Source organism: Pterocles gutturalis, unplaced genomic scaffold, assembly GCF_000699245.1.
Source record: "Pterocles gutturalis isolate BGI_N339 unplaced genomic scaffold, ASM69924v1 scaffold43931, whole genome shotgun sequence".
Lineage (NCBI taxonomy): Eukaryota > Metazoa > Chordata > Aves > Pterocliformes > Pteroclidae > Pterocles > Pterocles gutturalis.
Genome location: NW_010107028.1, coordinates 1 through 6,286, shown reverse-complemented (window position 1 = coordinate 6,286; position 6,286 = coordinate 1).

Genomic DNA, 6,286 nt, shown 5'->3' with positions numbered 1-6,286 from the left:
TTCTGATCCCAAACAGCAAATTTTATTTACTTCAAATAAATCAAACTTTAAAAAAAAAAGACAAAAAAAAAAAAAACAAGCCTAGCTTCAGGTACAGGAAGATACCTTGTTTAGAAAGAACTGCAGGCACAACCTGCGCTAGTCTGCAACCATCCTGCAATCTGCAGGTACTTGCAGCAGGTTCTGAAAAAGCTTTCCATCTCTAAATTTTTAACAGCATTTACAGGGGTTTGGTTTGGGTTTTTGTTCTTAACTCTTCTGCCAAACAAAGGCTGACCGAGTTGAACTACTCTTCTTCATCTGTGTTAAAGGAAAATTATGTTTCCTAGTTTGAGAGTAATCTGTAGACACAAAATACTTTCAGACTATCTACTCTCCAATTGCCATTCAAAGACCTCTGTAAGAGAACAGAGCCAAATTACAGTATCTCATAACTGCAGTCTCTCTTGTTTTACAAAACATTATTATAAAGAGTAGCATGTATGATGAATACCATGGACTAGTACGAACAGAAAACCAAGCTGCAAGGACTGCATTTGGACAGTAATGCCTTTAATTGATCTTGTTTATTTATACAGTGAAAGCTGCTAGGCACACGATAAATTCCAATTTCCCTCAAGTTAACAACTGCCACCAACATACCCACAAAATTTAATATTCCTCATAAAAAAAAATCCTCACAAAGGGTCCTGTTTGTACCACCTGTCACTTCCCCACCCTTGCAGGTGGAAAGTGGAATATTTGTCAACATGTCCTCAGTATTATGTGTTCCTAGATGAAGCCACAATTACAACTTCAAAGAACTCAAAAATCCAATTACATACTTCCCCCCCAGGTCACAGTACATTTATCACACCTACAAAAACCCACCTAAGAAGCATGTCTTTGCTCCATCATTACTGAATCAATATCTAACCAAATAGGTTTAGCCAAGCAGGTTCCAGGATAATTATGTTTTAACACAAGTTACTCTCACTCACATGGTTTTGCATCTTTGACATCTGCAGTGCTACAGTTTATAAATTCTCTTTACAGTCTTTTTCCTGTAAACAAAGCTAAAACAGTATTACACAGATTACCCTGCCCTAGAAAGCCTCCTCATTACCTTTAAGAGATTAATCAAGAAAGATTAAAGTGTCAGATATTTTTTCTATACCAGCTGCCTTTTCTTCCTCAAGTAGTAAACAATCAGATATTATGATGGAACTGAAAACACTAAAGGTCCAAGTAACATTACCACATGGTGTCCATAATGGTGGTAGTAGCAGTGTCACTATCATGATATGATGCTGCTTTGACATACTTCAGAAATTTTCAGCAAAGGGTACTCAATTCCTAATAAAAATTTCAGACATACAACCTATAAGCAACACAAAACATCAAGCAAACAAGCAGAGCTTCCGACTTCCTCTCTCCAAATAGAGAAAATTCAACATTTACATTCACTCCTTGACTAGCATTTGTTCTGTCAGTAATCAACTAGAAGACAACAGCTCCTGTAATTGCTTGTAATGAAGGGATGTGGTCCCACAGCAAAAAACTTGGCAAGTGCTCTCACAGCCCTCAAAAAAGTACATTTGCCAACATGATTTAGCGGTAGTTAAACTGATTCTTAATAAAAAGTTTATGTTTAAATATACAGTTCTGCAGTTAACTTAAAGACTAGTTACCAGTTATCCTTATGTAAAAGCATGCTCAGCCTATCAGAATTATACAATATTTAGAGCACACAAGAGTTCGTTCTTCAAAAGTTTTTCTCACTACCTTCAGTGAGGACCACATAAAAATTTGTGATCACTACTAGACTGAAATCTTACCTTAAAAGTCCTAGAAATACTTAAGGTCATCTCCACAGAAATAATTTAAAAGATCTTTCATTTTCCCATTGTAACTTTCTGTAAGCTACAGAAGTGGTTACTCGCAACACTACCTTAGTTCACCTTATTATGTACATCAGTATCTGAAGCAAAGCCAATAGTGAAAATTTACTTGAAAATCAGTAGCATATTTTTCTACCACAACATATCCAGATGCTCTTTACTACTTTTTGCTAGAATGGACTGCTAGAGCAATATTAAAGTCACTCACAGTGAGCTTATTCTTGGTAAGAGCTTGAAGTAATAAATAATGGGCTCACCTCCCCTTTAAATTTCATATCTTTAGTAAAGAGCATTCTTCACACCAGCGCAAAATATGGTAAAAGAAAATTCCCACACTGAACAACTTCTGGAAAGTATGATGTCAAATACCTGACTCAGTTCTTCCCATTACTAAGCTAAGGTATTGCTGCTTTGACACACCTAACAGAGTCCAACACCACAAATCAGTGAAAAGGCACTGTTCCAAACTAGTATTTTATTTTTAGGACAAGAAAGAAGGATTTTCTTCTTATCCTAGCTTTATGCTTGTGTGTTGCCTGCATGTCTTCTATTCTACAAAACTGCAGATAACACAGAACAGTCTGTGGATCTCAGCTCTTTCTGCCCTATTTTTGTTATTTCTGTGCAAATACTGCAACTCAAGTGTCAACTTTTACAGCAGAAGGACTAAACTATGCAATTTTAAAAAAACTGTGACTGGAAACTCAGTTTCCAGCATTGAAAGGGAGAGAAATCTTGGAACAAGAGTTTCAGCCAAGTTTTACTTTAGTAAAGAGTTTATACTAAAGAGAAAAGCAAGCACTGCTGGCATAAAAACAGTCACTGAATTTCAGAACAACAACCAAATATGAGCGAGATATTTCTACGCAAGTGGTACAGCAGCCAGGGAGTACAGCTGTCCCCCTACACATTACTGTAAACTAGAATATTTGCTTTCTGTTAAATCATCATGCCAGTATCATCTGAAAAACGTCTCTACTATCTACCATTTCATGGAATGATCTAAATAAAAAAAATTAGAGAGCAACACCTAAAGAAATTGTTTCAGCTGCGATTGCAATTTCTGATTTAAGTTGCACTGTAGACATTAAGCATTTTTATTCATGTGTTTCTAATTAAACAATGCTTTCCTTCACACTAGCAAAATAATTTAGAAAGAAAAAAAGTTGCCTTAAGAATGCACCTTGTTTCTTTCATTTATACAGTCCAGCACTGCCCTTCTTTCAGCAATGCACACGAATTACATTTTCCTTTTAAATAATCTGCTGCCAAAAGCTGCAATAATAGCAAGTGATCTTCATTAATCTGATTCTAACGTAACTTAAACCTAGCTTTGCTCTCATTTACTATCCGTAGTTCAAAAGGTAATGAAAAAGAAAGATAAATGTCTGAAGATCTTCTCTGGATCACAGGGGTTACATCTCTCATACAAAAAAAAAAGTACTCTAAACAAATATGAAAATACAGGCAGGTAGCCATTATTCTTTCTTAAAAGCCATAAAAAAGAACACACTAAGATCACGACTAGGAATGTTTGGACGACAGAAAGGCACTGCCCATTTCTGTGAGTGCCCATAACACTTCACCACTTCAGTCATTTGACAGTACTGTTTCCAGCTTAGGCTTCAGTTCGAAACCCTCAAGGGTAACTGTATTCAGTAATCTATCGTATCTTCTGAACAGTTGTAAGATAAGTAAGATAGGCATAGAATGTTTTTTTCAGAAGTATACATATGTTGTGCATAACTATAAAGCTACACAGCTGCAAGCAGTTTTACATTTGGAAAAATAAAGTACATAATCATATAAGCTTGTTATTCCTCTGTTTCATCTTATTCAAAAGCCTGAAATTCAGGAGCAAATTGCTATCAGTTTTTGTATACAGGCACATTTATGATGTTTAACATAAAAGCCATATACTCATAACCAGTCATCCCATTATGTGTTTTAACAAACCCTTCCATTTACTTAACAGGAACAGCCATTAGAAAAAATTAATAAAATACTAAAATGGAAAGAGGCCATATCAATATATTAAAATCTCTTTACTAGTTAAAAAAAAGTTTCATCCTGTGGAAGGACAATACCTTTCCAAAGTCTGCGCTTTAAAACAAACCAACACGGTATGTCTCCTAAAATTGCTGCTACATACCAGCTACAATTAAAACAAGTATTTTATCTAGCCCAAACCAAAACAACTCACTTGTCCAGAAAGACAACCATGCCAGTGATTACTTAGGAGCTAGGAAGAGAAGGGAGGACAGATAGCTCAGAGATGACAGGAGAGTCAAGGAAGAAGGTGGAAGGGTTTGGTTATAGTCACTGATTTCCCTCGCCACCCTCCTCCACAGAGAAGTCTACCATTACAGACAGCTCCCAAGTATTATTAAAGAAGCCTTCACTGTTTCAGCACAGCCCAGGCACACACAGAAGGTGCAAGTCCTTCAGGCAACTGAGGATAGCAGCTATTAAAAAAAAAAAAAAAATAGTGTCTCAATTCTGTTCAACAGGCAGCCAATACCACATGTAGCAATAAAGACACAAATCAAACAGCTGAAAGTAACCAAACATACAGCCTATTGAGGAATTATTTTAGAAACAGTCCTCCATGAAACAGTTTCTGTTATTATCCTCCTTAGGCAATTCAAGGACACACACACACACACACAAGAAGAGCCTGGCTACAGTATCAAGTTAAAAGGTTCATAACTTTGTAAAAATTCAGTTAGCTTGTTAAAAAAAAAAAAAAAAAAATAAAAGAAAACCCACATGTAGTTGTTTCAACAGTTTTAGAGAATCAAGTGGTAAGTTTGATCTTGCCATATATGGTCCATTACAAAAACAAAACCAGAGTATCAATCCTTGATTAAGATTTTGTGAAACAGAACTGAAATACTGTCACTGCTATGCAATCTAATAATTTGGGGGGGCATTCTTCCCCCAAGTCAGACACAGCAAGTCCTGGACCTAGGACTACTGATGGATTTTTTTGTTGGTGTTTTCTGCATTGGTAAAAATGACAAAGTGCAGCTGCAACACTAAATATTAACCTTGAGGAGAAAGCCTCACATGATCCCTCAGGAGCATGCCATCACAACTGTTCTACACAGATGCAGTACCACTTCAGCCCAATTTACATTTTACTCTTTAAAGATGCTTTAAAAATATGTATCTAAACAATGCAAGCTTTCTGTTCTCTTTAGACTAGAACTACTGGAAGAATATGTGGAAAATTTATTTTTAAAAAGTCAGAAAACTTCAAGTTTCTAAACTTAATTGTGGATTTTAAACAGAATATGTAGTATCACAATGAATGGGTATTCACTGATGGAATTGAGATCATTTGTTCTAGTTAAATTTTCCATTTTCCAGTCTTGGTTCCTTACTCTGAGGAGTTTACCTGTACAACCTCAGAAAGAAAAGATATACTCCAAGACAGTAACTTGTCAGCTGAAATAAGCCCAAATTACCTAATTTCACAAGCATGCTATCATTCTTGTAGCTCCAGAGTCACAGAATTTCATATTTTATTGACAAGTTCAGTTGAATATAAACACACTAGGGCACTAATATTTAGTAAGTCATACTAAAAAAAGTGTTTTATTAAATCACCTCCTTCAACTTCAGAAATTGGTATTCAGAATTGGTAGCCTCAAGAAACAGAATGTAAAATCCAAAATTTCAGACAGATAGTAACTGACATCTAAGTTACTTTCAGCAATGCAGAACCAGCACTGTCACTAGAGAGGAAAGTATTTATATGAAAACACAAATTAAAAGTTAGCAAAAATAAACATTGGGAATAACATGTGTTTGTACAACACCAACCAAAACAGGCAATAAACTACTGTACTTTATATTCCAGTTCCACTTTGTAGCTAAATATGATACACTGAACAAAGAGGAAAGGATTATGTTTTCCCCTGTAACATCCTGATTGTTTTATAACAGGCCTCATACTTAGCAAGGTGACTTCAATTAAAATACACTTACAAACATGTAATAAGCCAAATGGTCTGTTTATTCTGATTTAAAAAAAAAAAAAGTTATCAGCCGAAGACTGATTTCCAGATCACAAGCACCAATGAACTGGACCCTACACTGTTGTTCTGCATTTTCTTCCACAAAAACTCTTTCTGTAGACGATTACTTCGATAGTAGCTCCAATGCACGCATTTTGAGCACGTATTTAGCGGTCAGATTCATCACGGTCGCTAAAGCCGGGGACAGCCCAGCCAGGGGACAGCCCAGCCAGGGGACAGCCCGCAGGACTCGCCTGCGCTTCTCCTCCTCGCAATTCACGCGTTTTCCGCGGACACACGGACGCGTGCCCCGTGGCTCGGCAGTGAAGCCCCACGCTGCGCCCCAAGTTGCAAACCTTTCGCCAGAGCCTTTGTCAGAGCTTT